Source organism: Dermacentor andersoni, chromosome 8 (assembly GCF_023375885.2).
Source record: "Dermacentor andersoni chromosome 8, qqDerAnde1_hic_scaffold, whole genome shotgun sequence".
NCBI lineage: Eukaryota > Metazoa > Arthropoda > Arachnida > Ixodida > Ixodidae > Dermacentor > Dermacentor andersoni.
The window spans coordinates 37379773-37396008 of record NC_092821.1 but is presented as its reverse complement, the minus strand read 5'-3'; the positions used below and the strand labels follow the sequence as shown (position 1 = coordinate 37396008).

Sequence of the window (16236 nt, the reverse complement as noted above, 5' to 3'; positions counted from 1 at the left end):
TCGGCATTTTCTTTCCTAAGCTGAGCTATTTCAGACGAACCATGCTCTGGCGCCGCACCCTCAGTTACCTTTACGGCAGTTCTCCCTCCACTGCGCACTCTGTCTGCCCAAGTGGCACCTTGTTTCCCAGCACCGGCTGGCTCCTCGAATCGGACCCTGTTCTGTGGGCCCCGGGAGTGGCTTCCCGATCTGGAGCGGCCCCGGGACCTGGACCTGGAACGGCTCCTGGACCTGGACCGGGAACAGCTCCTGGGCCTGGACCGGGAACAGCTCCTGGACCTCGAGCGGCTTCTCGAGGGGGAGCGCCTGCTCGAAGGTCTAGCCGGTTCGCTGTCGGCGCTTGTCTGCGCTGGTGGCGGGTCTCGCTTCCTGGATTCCGCATTTCTTTCCCTTCTCCTCCGCCGAACGATGTACGGGAGTTGGAATCGTTGCTTGCAAATCTTGTCCGCTGTAGCGTGCGGGCCCCCGCAGAGGCTGCAAGTAGGCGAGCAGGTGTGGTTGTCGTCGGGGTTGTTGGCCCCACATTTCCTGCATAGCTTGTCCTCCGGCGCTGGGCAGACGTCGGCTCTGTGGCCTAGTCTACCACAGGCATAGCAGCAGTCGTGCTGCCTGAGGTACAGGGAGCACTTGACTAGCGCCGAGCCGTAGAATACGAAGTTGGGGACCTTGTAGCCGTGGAAAACGATGACTACCGTTTCGGTATTCTTGATTCGCTTGGCTCCCAGGGCTAACGGATTTCTCTCGCTGAGAATGCTTCTGTCCAGGTCGGCCTGGCTCTCCGACACATCAATTTGACGTATGACACCCTTACACGTGGCGTGCGGCGCGGCTTCGTAGGTGCTGAGTTCGTACTGTTTGATGCCCAGGGTGATGCAATTCATTTTTAGATAAGCATCTGCGTTATCGCGAGACGCGGTGCTGAGGACGATAATATTTTGTGTTGCGTTGGGGCAGACGATGTCATGGCTAGCTTGCTCGGACGTGAGTCCTGCCGCGGCGGCGACGGCCCGACCAAGCCGAGCGGAGCCCGTTTTCTGAACATCCAGACCACCCCTGGGGCGGGCGATAATCTTCCAGTGTTCCTTCGGGAGCTGAGGCATTCGCGACGACTTGATGATCTTGTGCTTTAGGTTAATGGGCTTTCTGCTGCCATGGAGACGCTCGTGGTGCCCCTGGCTGCTTGCCGCTTCACGGGTGCTGTCGCGACGAGAGACGCGCAGGGCGTTTTTCTTGACAGCGGCGGAGCGCCAGCCGTGCTCCTCACCAAATTCTTCCGGCGGAAGATCGTCTCCATCCATTACAACAACCATTCCCTCTGCCATGACGAGGCGGGACTAACCCGCCCGGCGAGCGCTGGTTAGGCCTTGCCGTCAGACTGAGGGGAGCGTGGCGTCACGGAAGAGAAGCAGCTCGAAAAACCAACGAAAAGGCCACCCACCGTAGAAAAGTTGGTATCTGTGGGTTCCTCTCTTCCTTATGCATCCGTTGGTGCAGAAATCATAGGGATTGAGATGAATTTCTCAACGAAAATATCGAGCAAAGCAGGAGCCGGTGTGGGCACGACCGTACTACTCGGCGTCTTCTTCTTCCTCTCCTAGTGCAAGAAGATAAATAAATTTTGTAAACACGCTTCGTGGTGGCTCGTTTCCGTTATAAAAGTACCAGTTTACTAGCAAGTAACGATGCGAAATATCACAAAGGAAACACAGAAACTGGCTCCAACTGCGAACTTCTTTCGATGGAAGCTCTAAATTAGCTGCGTGTTATATTTTGAGTTTATGTACTTCGTGTGTTTTCATTTCTACAAGAAACACAAAGGAGGCACACATTTCTTGAGCTTCTACATTTATTTCAGCGGTAAGTTGTTAAGAAGCTTGTGCGTATGGACAAATTGTGTGTTTACAGCGGCAGCCCTTCTTTCCGAAATCCTAGACTTTATCTGGGAATAAAAATAAGAACACAATATATTTTATTATGTATTTGCCAAAAAACTGGACGGCACTCAATGTGAAGAGTTAATCATTCATGGATTTGTCTGTGCGCACAATATATACGGCACAACATAATGAGTAATTTCTTAAGAAGTCAATATGGGCGCACGTAAATTGTATATGAAATATGGTAAACGCAAATGAACACAATACCTAGGAGAGGCAATTGCGAAACATTTTTCAGCAAGTGGCAAGCAACAACTGAGAAAATAATAACAAGAAACAAGGTCCCATTGGTTATTGTTTCTAATAAAGAAGGATGAGCACCGCAATCAGCCGAAATAAAATTAGCATCCTTGGCACACTTTTTTCACCAAGTGGAAAGCTTGTATGTGCATTGCAAGAAATCTGAAAATGGTGCCAAACTTGCCCACTGTGGCTTCGCCTACTGGCCGTGCCAGCTTTAGGGAAATCTGGTAATCTTTGTTGTTGTTCTTTTTTCATTAAAATTGATTAAATTACCGTTATTGAAATGGTTATTAGCCTACCTAGACGGGGCAATTTTAGTCATGACCAAGCCAGGTAAGGATAAAATTTCCCGATCGCGATTAGCTTCTTTCCGCAAGCTGTGGAAGAGCGCCAGTCACAATCGAGAAATCCAATCCCGGTAAATAAATTGGGTTCGGAGGTCGCCTTTACCGCTCCATAAATCCTATGCCACGCCAACTTGGTCCCGATTGAATGTGGCCCATGGGATTGAAGTAATTGAAATATGTTGCATTACTCCAACGTTTCCTTAAGCTCAGCATAAGCTGCAAAAGGAATGGCTGGTTTTCGCTCGAAACATTTCTCCTATGTTCCTATCGGATATCCCTATGGACCACTGTCACCATTCCTCTTGTATACTTTGTATTTACTTTACTTTTGTAAAAGCTTGCAACTGTTTTGGTGGTATTAATCCGCCTTATAAAAAAAATAGCTATGCACCCGCCGTGGTTGCTCAGTGGCTATGCTCTTGGTCTGCTGAGCACGAGGTCGCGGGATCGAATCCCGGCCACGGCGGTCGCATTTTGATGGGGGCGAAATGCGAAAACACCCGTGTACTTAGATTTAGCTGCACGTTAAAGAACCCCAGGTGGTCGTCATTTCCGGAGTCCTCCACTACGGCGTGCCTCATAATCAGAAAGTGGTTTTGTCACGTAAAACCCCTTAAATTAAAAATAGGTATGAATTTGATCCCAGCCGAAAGTGCCACAGTAGTGAACCCTGTAGACATATGCGTCATCCGACAACTTCACTTTGGGTGCAGTCAGGTGAAGCTATTATACAAAAACTTGGCTCGCAATCCGTGGGTGTGCAGCGAAGCTGTTGAGAACCACCACTATAACTCAGAGCGAGCTATGAAATGCTTTATTTCATTAGAGAAATGGTAGTAACGATAATTTAGAGTAATGGCAGTAATTGGTATATTTGATAGCATGCCCCCGCCCATAGCCAGGCTGCAACAACATTGAAATCAATTGTTAGGCTGTGTCTTTTATACGTGAAAGGCTAGGGACAGCACTCACCACGTGGCAAGCTGCCGCCGTAGCGGCAACTTGTGCAGCAGTAATCTTTACCGGGAAACGTACGCGAAGAGCGCCACGTGCTTTGCATTGTTATCAAGAGCGCCTTATCATTCATTATGCGTGTAGTTCACAAGGTACCTTTGTGCTTATTCTTTATTCAAACGGATGCTGTTCTGTATGTTGTCTACGTGATTCGAAATAATATATGCACAGTTGGCTTCACTTTGTTGATCGCTCGAAGTCGCTGCCTTACGGAGTTACGAGCCACTGCTCCTGGTCTTGCACTACCGCCAGGAACAGCCCACATATTTCCTTGCGGACGCGGACACGAAAGACGCCGACTAGCGAGAGGCTAACAGTTTCGCTGTAAAGCAGTTCTGTTTGGTTTCTTCCTCTAGCCCTCCAGGATCGGTGAAACTTTTCTCGGCGCAAACCTACTTCATCTTTCTGCCACGCGATGTCAAGAAAACCGTGAAAACTCCCCAACTAATATATGACCAGTACACACTGATTTTGTATGATTATACCGAACAACAACAACAAAAAAATAATTCTTCACGATTGTACGCCTTTCTGACTATTAGCCCTGTGATGCTGATCAAAATTTCTCGGGCTGCGCCTACTTCGTCTGTCTGTCATGCAACTTCACAAAACCGCAAAAACTCATCACGTGCAAGTGATGTGTACGCACTAAATATGGAATATGATGGTACATGAAACTGATTTCTTTTGTGGGGGAGGGGGAGGGGGGGGGGGGGAATAGCTGACTGTCACCTTTCAAATGGAATAAAAGGTGCCTGCCCGCCGACAGCTATCGCACTGGCTTCTAGGTGATGCCGGAGAGAATGAAGTTCTATGCGTATATTAAAAAAATTGTAGGAGACCCTAATCTTTGATTTACGTGTCTCTTAGTGGACTCGCACCTCTGCGTTGGTGTTCTTTAGGTGAACTTTAGACAAACGAGATGCACCAACTGAGCTCGGAGGCAATTGTTTTCCATTAATTAGCGAGTTAAATATCATGTAACTATCGTGTGTGTAACGCATTAGTGAAGTCATTAGTTCCGCTTTCTGCTTCCGGGTTTCCGGGGATTTCGCCAAAGAAGTGCTCACATGGCGGGTCTCGAAACTCTACGAGTCTAATTTGGTGTGCGGCAATCAGTGATTCTTTTAAGTCTAATTACTCCAGAAACTTCAGTAACTAAACTTTTAACTAAACTTCTGCTCTGAAATCGTATGCATAGTAAAGCCCATGAATTTTCTTCGGTACTATATTTTAGTATTTTTTCTGGCTTATCTTCAATTTCGTCCCTGGCGTTCTCAGCGATTTCGATGTAATTCAAATTATTGGAGACAATTCAGTAGCTGAACTTGGTAAATAAATAAACATATGATATCATATCTATAATAAGCCCCTTGAATGTTGTACTGTACCGTGTTTTTCAATTTTTTCTGATTTATCTTGAATTTCCACCCCAGTCGTCACAGGAGGGCAATCGGAAGTGCTGTGCAAGAAACAAAGATATCTCTGGATGCTTGTGCCACTAAAAAAATCTTGCTTGGCGGTATCACGTTCTCGAGCCCTTTTTGGGCAAGTGTACAACATCGCTCTGCCAAACTATTATTCCCTAGGAATTCCTTATAGCGCCATTTTAGAGGGCAGATCTTAATAGAGCGTTCTAATAAACGTTAAAATGCTTGCGCTAGCGTTAGCGTGTTCCACATGCGAAGCGTTTGCGGGACGCTATTCGATAAGGCTTTAGTATAGCGTAACACAACGATACGCCGCAAAGCGCGCAACTTCCCTGTGCCGTCTAGGCTCGAGTGGTCAAAGCTAGAAATCTTATTAGATCGCCATCTAGTTAACAGTACTGAAGGCAGTGTTTTGGGACAGTAGGCAGTTTTAGAATAGAGTTTATCGCCTAGCGTGCTTTCCTTCAAGACTTTCAGTTTAAGGTGGTAGGCCACCTTCAATAACAAATTTTTTACTAGAAATTGAGTTTTTTTTATTTTATTTTTTTGCATTTTATGTAAGCCCAAACTTTCCGTAACATGTCGTAAACAAAAAGAAATATTTCTACGACCACTAGTTTAGCAGTTACAGGGAGTTTTCCAACCGATATCCTCGCATATTCTGCAACAAAAATTTGCATTATTTCTTTTGTAGACGTATTACTCAAAATATTTTTTTCTTTTTCTTTTTATGCTGCCGTCCAGCAGCCAGCCGAACAAAACTACACTCTAGCGCATCTCATGGAGGCTCCAGTTTTGATGCTGGTGCATTGTGGACTTCGGTGTTGTTTTTGAAATCTTTCACACGGTTTGAACATTCGTTTACGTTTTTCTCAAAACAAGGTTTGCTCCACCTCAAGTTGCCTAAACTTTGATAACATTTTAATAAATATTTTATTATGAAATTCTCGCACTCATTCCTGACATGGAAGTGTCAGAAATGAACTAGAACAAAGGTAATTGATGCGGTATTTTTGCATATACTGCTCATTTTGCAAATCACGTTTGTCAAATTTCGCAATTTTTCCTAAATGGCAAAATTTATCGCCGTGCATTTATCCAAGTTCATTTGATAGCTCTCACTTTTAGCTACATAAATGCCTAAGCTTTCCCTATTCAGCAGTTCATATGTTGCTTATCACTGCTGGCACGAATTTCACTTTTACCATATTTTATGACAAAAATTACATTCCAAAAATAAAATCAACCCTTTTCTGCACTTTAAATACTTTGTAGCGACCGTCCGTCACTATACGTTGTCCCGGCTTCTGGGAAATATAGTTACCTCACCTTGCCACCACGTAGGGGTCATTGCCCCCTGCTCTGCGAAGTGAGGTGGCTGCCCGATTTGTGTGCCACCACAGCCACTCTGCAAACCTGCTTTTACTGTTGTTAAGAATGGCCATACGGGGTGGCAACGTGCCAGCTTTCAGCCCGCTGCACGTGTTCCAGGCCCACCAGTCGAAGCGCCCTTCCGAGAGCTGCGGTCGGCAGACAGCCACGTGGCACGCGATCAACTCCGGAAATTGGTACTTGGCCGCGCCACCCGAGACGGAGCAGTTCTACGAAGCCCTCTGACGTCGGCACTGAAAGCTGGGCGGTACCGAGAACTGCGGATGACCGGCAGCCACGTGGCGCGCGATCAACTCAGGAAATTGGTACTTGGCCGCACCACCCGAGACGGAGCAGTTCTACGAAGCCCTCGGTCGTCGACTCCGGAGCCTTTGTGAGTATGGGTTCGAATGTGTGTGCCTTTGTGTGTATGAGCCATAGTGCGGGGCGGCGGCGAGTTTACAATGCTTGGACGAACCTTCCCGACCATTCCTGCTCCGACACACCCCATCCTCCAAGTCGGCACACCTCATCCTCCAAGCCGGCACACCTCACCCTCCATTCCTGCTCCGTCCTCGTCCGAACGATGACGTCGAACTATGACGTCAAGCGGAGAGCTTATAAGCAGCGTTTGCCGGCTGCTAGAGAGTGCTCGTGTCGTGCTCGTGTCGTGCTCGTTGTCGGGAGCTGAGTGCTCTGTCATACTAGAAATGTACTAGTAAGCTGTGTGCTCGTAAACTGTTTGCTGTATGTTAGTTTTGCGGGCTCCATATGGGAGTCGCGCTAGTCTGCCAATGTATGTCTTGTTTTAAATGTAAATCCTGCAATTAAAGCCTGCTCGCCTAGTCCTGTCGTCCCAAGTTCATCTCTACAGCTACGTCCGACAAATCCTACAACTGAATGGCAGCGGTGAGATCCGACTACGGCTCCTAGATCGGCCTACGACTCGGAGACAGCAACGGCAGGTGACGGACGTTGGCACATGGTGACCGACCGGCATCCTGATCAAATTGGAGGCGACTTGAGATTGACCACCTCTTGCAACTGACTGGATACGGCGGGGAAGGACTGGTGATATGGTGCTGCTTCAGTGGGTAAGCGTTTGGTTTTGGCTGTAAGATTTACCAGGCTTCAATTTCTCTGTGTTTTTGAATTTGATTCGCTGGGATCTGTTACTTGTATTTTGATTTGCGTGGGTATCGCAACAAGTATTGTGTGACAGCAGAGCCAAAGCTTAAAGCAGCGACCATGGTCCTAATGTGTTTGACGAGAGCTGACCTGTTGTGGTTGTGTGAGGAGATCGGGGTAAACGTAGATGAGAACTTGAAGGAATCAGAAATTCGTAAAACCATTCTAGAAAGTAACAATGATTCCAAATTCATAGAACAAATGGGCAAACGAATTCTAAGCAAAAAGCGGGAACAGGAAGCAATTAGGCAAGAACTGGAAGACCTTAAGCAAGAACAGGAAAAAGCAAGGCAGAAACTGAAAAGCATTACACAGGAAGAAGGCCTAACAGAAGTAACGAGGCAGTACATTGATGCATTGAACAATGAGTTTCAAGGTTTTGAGCAGTTAATCGAGCGAAGTCAACGGCGGCTTGAGAAATCTGTAGGCTGGATGCAGCGAAAGTGGCAAGAAGTAGATTGCAGATTTTCGTCGAAAGCCGAGAAAAGTAGTAGTACCTGTGAGAGTAGCGGCACGTTCATAGGTGAACTCGAAGTGCTAGCAGCTAACGAAGCCTTAGTGGCAACAGAGGCCGTTAAAGGCCAGAGTGAGAGCGACGAGGTGCTGTGCCAACAGAGGACTGTAGAGACAGCTAGGCCAGCTGCGAACAAATTGGCACAGTTACCGCGCGTGTGCGTCGCATCTCATGGTAGCGAGGTCGTTAGCGAGGTACAGAATACTACGGACTTGACAGACGCGAGCACCCATGTCGAGTCAGATCTGCGTGCAGAAGTGAAGTGCCAGCTGGACGATGCAGTTGAGAATAGTTCTCGGGGTGGCGAGCTCTGTAGCTCACGAGAAAACAACTGCATTGTTCAGGGATCGGTGCGGCTCTCCGCCAGTCTAGATAGCCTAGATAGGGATGATTCAGTTGTTAATCATTCGGACCGTGCGCGTGAGACAGCGATCGATACCGACGGGCTGTGTGCAGATGCACAGCGTGAGCTGGGCAATGTAGTAGAGGGCAGTTCGCAAGAGTGCGAGTTGTCTAACTCGAGTAAAGCCTGCTGCATTGTTACAGAGTCGGTTGGGCTGTCCGCCAGTCGAGGCAAAGTGAGAGTAGATTTAAATGTAAATCACTCAGACTGTGCGGGTAAGAGACCGATCCGGGCCGACGAGATGTGTAACGGCCAGCACGAGGCACGAGAAGGCGACATGAAAGTGAGTGCGAAGAGAAAGCGCCGTAAAAAGAAGCGCGGTAAAGACCGAAAGACGGTAACTAATGTAGCGCCGCCAAAGATGGCGAGAGACCCAAGAGGGCAGGGCGCGAGGAAAAAGGTGCGGTCGTCACTGACGATGTTGACGCATCGAAAACGTTCGAGCCACCGGTCAAAGGGGGACCGAGAAGCTTGTTCTGCACGGACGCGGACAAAGGGCACGGGGCAGTCAAATTCCTCGTCGTTCCGTCGTTCTCTTCGAAGCTCAGCGTGCAGTACAAAGAAGCGCAAGGTGGCAAGACGAGACCAGGTGGGGAGTAGCGACGCGGTCAGTCGAGGTCATGTTGAAAGCGGGGCGCGAGGACGCAAATTGGCAGGAGACCGTAACGTCTTGGGGGAGCTGATAGTGAGTCAGCCCTTTTGTTATTCCTCCGTAGCCAGAGTAGCTTTTAAACCGCGGCCACCTCGGGTCCGACTCAAAGTATGAGTCAGACGAAAGCGTTTGGAAAGGGAGGCCAAGAGCCCTTCCGTAGAAACATGTTGTTTTGTTTGATTTTTTTGAGCATCGGAGAATTTTCGCGAATTGAGACTGGGATTTCTTTCAATGTGTAAGGTTTGAGCTTTGTTTCTGTTTTCGTTAGAGAAGCTCCGAGATTTGAAAGATGCGTTTTATGTAAACCTGTAGTCTCGCGAGATGTTCATTACTGAGTACATAGGCTTTCTTTTTTTTGTGTGTGTAAGTAACCTGTGTGTCAAGGTTATCTGTGAGAGGCCTATCGTAACGCGCGTGTGTGTTATTTAACCTTCTTTCTTTTTAAGTGTTTTTGAATTTTCTAAGGTTAAGCGCGTGAATTTTCAGTAAGTGCGTGATTTGCACTGAGAAGAGCTCTTAGGTCATTAACGCGTGTCCTGTGCGGACGGAAGGAAGCAGAACGTTGATGACTGGGTTGCTCGTGTGTGTCGAAGGCAGCCGTATTCTGACTTCTCTAGTACGCGTGCCAAGAGCTAGTTATTAGAAGACACATTTGTTCGAAGGTTCCTCTGTGTTGCGTAAGTTACGCAAATTTGGTTGTTTATTTAAGGAACGTGTCCTGTGTGGACTAAAGGAACAAATGTGAGTCAGCGTGATGAAAACTTTGTATGATGCAAGCACGTGTTCGGAATAGGGACCTCAAACTTAGCGCGTCTGTGATGACGTACCTGTGGAGTTGGCCAGACGGTTCAGTGGCAGCAGTACATGAGATAAGTACGCCACTGTGATAGGGTAGGAACAGGCTGTTCGTAAAGTTATGCTGCTGAAGTTCTGATTGAGTATTGATGTTTGAAAGGCTTCGGTTTAATTCTGCGTAAACCTTTACTCTTGTGCAGTGCGACGGTCGGGTTTGGTCGAACTCCGGAGGAACGTGAACGCTCGCTTTGGCGGCACGAAATTTTGGGGCAAAATTTGGGATTCCCAGTTGAGTGACTTGCATTGAAATTGTGATAGGAGGCCTGGTGGGTTAGCAGCTAATTCCGGGCGTTTGAACGCTGAGCGGTATTGTGGTGCCGGGTCGACTCTTCTGTGCCAGTTGTTGTAAGATGGTTGAAGGCATTCCAAGTACGCAGGGGTTGCAGAGAGCAAAGCCATCGTCTTGCTCGCCAGCCATTCTCTTCCTGCCCAGCGGTTGCCTGCACTGGCCAGGCGAGATTTCCCGGGCCATGGAGGAGCTGTTAAAGGGCCCCTGAAACGGTTCGGACAAATTTTGTAGGCGCGTAGGGTACAGCTTAAGTAGAACATTCGCACCACAATTTAAGTGAAGCGTTACGTATTAATGGAGCTGCAAGCGATTAGAAGTTACCCTCCTCCCTAGCTATGCGTTTCCTCCTCAACTCGCTCGCCGAGCGAGCGGCGCTAAGCTCCGCCTTCACTGGTTCAGCGTCACGATGCGACGTCACATCGTTCACTTCCGGTTGTTTAGGAGCACGCCCCCTCCCGCGCGAGACCTCTCCGCTAGCCGCTTGGCCGTCGGCCGAGAGCTATCGAAGCAGCGTGCGTTGCGAGCATTCTGTCGTAGCGCCGAACGTGTCCGGTACTCCGCTAAAAACAGGCAAGCTGGTCATTTCGGCAAGTGACTGGAGGCATAAACTCAAGCTGATGAAGGAATTTTAACCTAGACGTACGTGAGCAGCCTGATCGGTCTGCACGGTCCAGACACTTGCTGGCGCAGCGCTTAACCAGTCAAACAAAGCGCTAATATTGCTCTAACCAAGTGTAAAGTATTTTAAACATTTATAAATCAACGTGTTGATGATTACACTCCTGCGAAAAATACACACCAGCAGCAAAGAAGAATACACTTCGTTGCTGCTACTGTGTATGGTTGAGCTCTGTGCCACCAGGTGGCTGCACCGTGCAGACCATTCACATTTGCCCTTCTGCTCATATCGTGGCTCATCCCGGCACAGTCAAGCGGCCAGATCCTGTCCCCTTGCGCTTGCGTTTGCCCTAATACTGGACTCGCGAAACGGTATTGCGTTAGTAATCTTCCGGTGTAAAGTGACGGCCACAAACGCGCAAATCCTGGCGCCGATCGGATACCGGCAGTCCCCTGCGCAGCAGCCAGTTCGCTTGTATACTGCCTTGCAGAGGGACACGATGTCGCAGCTTGACATATTGCCAGTCGCTAGGTTTGCAGTCCACAAGGCAACAAAGTCGAATCATAGTGCTCGCGAAAAGACTGAGACCGACTCTGACCGCAGAGCTCTCGTCAAAATGGAGTACGTTGTAACACAAGCAGACGACACTTGCTGTGTGCCGGAAGTGCTGAAGTGTACTGAAAAATTGTTCTTGTGCATTCTCTTTATGTTACTTTCCTTTTATAAAAACAAATGAACTAACATTCCAACTATTACGAAGATTATTTGTTTACCATACAGTTGGAAAAATTATCGACCACGCGCCCTGGTCAGCCAATCAGATAGCTCGCCCACGTGACGTCATATGGGTTATTTGCATCATATGGGTAGGGGCGGCTTAAAATTCCGCCGAGCAGTGTGCTACGATCGGCAGCGATGTGTATTTTTAAAACCTTATAATAAATTACACGCTTTACGCAGAGCACTTAGATGCATCAATTAATGATCAGAAGGACCTACTCTAACGACTCAGTACGTTTGTAGAAAATCGCCAAAATCGTTTCAGGGTCCCTTTAAGAATGGCCATACGGGGTGGCAACGTGCCAGCTTTCAGCCCGCTGCACGTGTTCCAAGCCCACCAGTCGAAGCGCCCTTCTGAGAGCTGCGGTCGGCAGACAGCCACGTGGCGCGCGATCAACTCAGGAAATTGGTACTTGGCCGCACCACCCGAGACGGAGCAGTTCTACGAAGCCCTCGGTCGTCGACTCCGGAGCCTTTGTGTGTATGGGTGCGAATGTGTGTGCCTTTGTGTGTATGAGCCATAGTGCGGGGCGGCGGCGAGTTTACAATGCTTGGACGAACCTTCCCGACCATTCCTGCTACGACACACCCCATCCTCCAAGTCGGCACACCTCATCCTCCAAGCCGGCACACCTCACCCTCCATTCCTGCTCCGTCCTCGTCCGAACGATGACGTCGAACTATGACGTCAAGCGGAGAGCTTATAAGCAGCGTTTGCCGGCTGCTAGAGAGTGCTCGTGTCGTACTCGTTGTCGGGAGCTGAGTGCTCCTTGTCATGATAGAAATGAAGTAGTGAGCTGTGTGCTCGTAAACTGTTTGCTGTATGTTAGTTTTGCGGGCTCCATATGGGAGTCGCACTAGTCTGCCAATGTATTTCGCTTAATCTGTTAATATGTAAATAACTCCTGTTCACCGAGTTCCTGTCTACGACCTTCATCTCCTTCAAATGGTGGCAGCGTCGAGATAGTCCGACGACTCCTACATCTGGTCGACAGCGGTAGGACCGTCCGACGAATCTAATACTGTGCAATAAAGAGAGTCGGCTCTCCGTTCCCAGCCTTCCAAAACGTGTATTACTTGCCTTCGCTAAACCGAGCTCCCAAGTGGTGACCCAGGACATTTAAGTTTTGTTTTTCGAAGATTTCCATGGATGCTGCTCCTACTCCTGCTAACAGAGAACGCGCCGCGATTACATGTCATCTTATTACCGCAGAGCTTCAGCGTTTCAGCTTTTGGCACAAGAACCCTCGAGTTAGGCTTACGTAAGTAAAGGCGAGTTTTCAGCTCCGCCGCACCACTTCACAGGTAGCAAGATAGCACGTCGTCGCCGCGCTACCCTCCGACATCACCGATGCCATAGACCACTTGCTAGCGGGTACGCCTTCGCCCACAGCATACGATGACCTGAAACGCACAGTTCTGGAGCGTCTCTAACCATCGCAACAGAGTAGTCTCAAACAGCTTCTCTCCGAGGAACTCGGCAACCAGCGACTGTCGCAACTCCTGCATCTTTTTACTTAGTGTTGGCAAGAACGACGCACTTGCTTGCCTTTTTCTAAAAAATAGCTAAATGCGCATTACTGTCCATCACAATTCAATTCAGGTCCCCTCAATGCAAAATATGACACTAAAGGTCGAAGGTTTGCTTCAATGTGACTGAAAGCTTGATTATGACAACATGCACGCAGCGAGAGAGCGTAGGTGACTGCTGCAATTGCTCCGTGCAGAGTCCGCGTGAAAACGTGTAAGGCAAATTACAGTGGTATTTCCTCGACGTGCTCGACATTTAGGCTGCATAAAGGATAGCCCCATTAAAATGGAAATACACCGTTATACCCCACTGGGATGTGCCTTTGGTAAGAAACATTTATTGTGTGCTTTTGCAAGATTACTGTAGATGGAATGAAATGTGCGAGTGGTAATTAAAACGGGCAAGTAGTACTCACAGCAGTCTTGAAGCAGCACGCATACATTGTCTTTCCTCCGATACGTGCCATCTTGGCAGCCGCAAGGCTTTCTTCCGTAACCATTTGCAGCGCCAGCATTGCACGATGTCCTATAACCTCCATTAGGGCAGGGGCTTTCAGATGTTAGGCCCATGGGGCATCCTTTCCTTGTCTCATACTGTCGACCGTTGCACTCTGATCAGCCGAAAAAGAAAGAAATAATTGCGATATCACCAAAATGCCCTGCATCAATTTCGATATCTTATTTCTACAACGTGCATCCTGAGGATGAATTTGCAGCACAAAAAAACGACAAGGAGAAAGGACGGGTAATCAATATGGAAAATCATTGGTTCCAGAAGAGTTAAGTGTGCAGTAGACAATTTTGGGTTGTCTCTTTGCTTTTTACTAAGTGCTGGTCAAATATATTCGTAACCTTCGGTAACTTGTAGGCAATTTGGCATACGTCAGGCAAGTGCTAGACCCTGGACACTCTTTGCGACCTTGGCGCCATAGTATTTTATTTATTTTTTCTAAGCTCAAGCTTCAACTGGACGAACCAAGCGTACCCAATCAGAAAATGTGCCCTCTGTCGTGTTTGCTTTTATACATTGTTTGCGAGAGTCATGTTTTTTTTTTTTTTTGGTATCAGGTAGCCTGGTTTAGGTGCCTTAGAACTGATTTCCAGGTTGTGAGGGGGGGGCTTGGGATTTATTAATTTTATATACTTATTTTTCCCTACTTCTTGCGTTGGCGCAGCTGCTCATCGCACAAAAAAAAAGTGAACGCTGGTGTGCAAGCAGAATTCATCTGCGACATCATGGCAAAAGCCCGTCACACTACGACTCGCTGTCATTGATCTCGGTGGCCTCGTTGGAGATCTGGCGGAATGTTATTCAAAGACACGATCTTCAATCTTGTTAGCGAATTGTTGTCGTTGTGTCGGCATAAGCGTCATTTTAGTGTGGCTGGTCCTCTGTCGTGATGCGCCGTTTCGGCTGGCTTGGCTGTAAAATGATGCGCAGCATACGTTTCCTGAGTGCTTAGGATCATAACTATTCTAGGGCGAAACAGTATTTGCTTCACAACAAAAAATTTTGAGTAAGTTACTATAGACATAAAAAGGTCAGTATAGAACTAAATCGCTTGTCATATATAACGAATTCCCCTTTAGATTTTGATTCACTGTCATACCTGGGTGACAAACGCTTACCCTCCACCTGACAGCAATTTTCAGTGAATCCAAAGGTACCATAATTTTACTGCCGTCTAACGGAACAATTTTACATCAATGGACGTTTTCGCTTTTTATCTGTTCTACATGTGGATGTCTTGAGATTTCTTTCATTTAATTTATTTTTTCCTGCCTCCGTGCGAACGTAATTTTTTGGGAACTACCTTTGCCTGGTTCTTCGACAGGAATGACGCAGGCTAGTTCTCCGTATAGCAATCAGCAATTGCAATGAACGCCCACTTTATGGCGGAAAAACAACAAGCCTGCGTCTGTCACTCCGTGCAAGGATATCTCTTTGTGCAAAGCCATAAATGAAATTTCGTACTCAACACACAAAATTGGGAAACAAGTCATTGTGACAAGATAACCCACGCTACTTCTAAACATATATCCGGGTACAAAATACCGAACATTGAAATACATCCAAAATAGAACATAACGTGAAACACACAAAGGAGCAGTTCTATCTCTATATATATACCCGTTTCTACCCGCCGCCCGCGATGGCTTAGCGGCTATAGTATTGCGCTGTTAAGAACGAGGTCGCGGGTTCAAATTCCACCCGTGGCGACGGCATATCGATGGGGACGAGATGCAAAAACGGCCATGTTCCGTGCATTTATAAAACGTTAAAGATCCCGTAGTGGTAAAAATTATTCTGGCGTCCACCTCTACAGCATGCCTCATATTTAGATCGTTGTTTTGGCACGTAAAATCTCAAAACTCATTCATTAATCCACATTGATGTGCACATTGAAGCAAGCAAGCGAGGATGTGCGCTATATTTAGGAGTGCTACTCACGATATTCGCGAGTCCAGTATGGAGCACGAGGCACTGAAATCGGAGTAAGACGTAAATGAACAAAAGATCTGTTAAATGAAGATAGTTGGGAAGCCATAATAATTGCAAGTGCTTTCAATCTTAGAATGCCATTTTATGGCAGATGCAGCGACTTGCCGTACTACCAGCATATGCAGTCAAAAATAGTGCCGGTTATGCATAGCATAAAAGAAAATGTCTCAGTTTCATCCGAAAGTCCAAGCAATAATTGCGGCAGGAAAATATTAGACAGATATACGAAGGAACAATAGTACTTTATCGGCTCTATAAGCTGGTAAACATTCACATAGTAACTAAATTACCACGCATGGTATCACGCGTGTGCGCGAGAAACCAAGAATATAGATCCCACTCGATGAACACGGACACTGGCTGTCAAAACGCTGGCGTGAAGAACAATGGCAACAGTGGCGAGCTAACCGCCTTCGTGCTGCGTCTCGCCTCACCGCCAACTAAGCGGTGAGAACACAGCACACACGAAGCTATCAGCCCTCGGTGTGCCTAAACTCTGTTCACCGCAGATTGCTTTCAATATAGAGCACGCGTGGCTGTGCTCTGCTGAGCCATACATTA

The 16236-nt window shown here is 47.6% G+C and overlaps 1 long non-coding RNA gene across 1 annotated transcript; it reads right to left on the bottom strand.

The window, feature by feature from the left end:
• Window positions 1-1828: 1828 nt before the first annotated feature.
• On the bottom strand, window positions 1829-15658 carry LOC129383508 (uncharacterized). Its single transcript, XR_008611403.1, has 3 exons — window positions 15625-15658; window positions 13589-13783; window positions 1829-1939 (listed from the first exon to the last, which is right to left on the bottom strand). It is a non-coding gene; the product is annotated as an uncharacterized lncRNA (long non-coding RNA).
• Window positions 15659-16236: the final 578 nt, after the last annotated feature.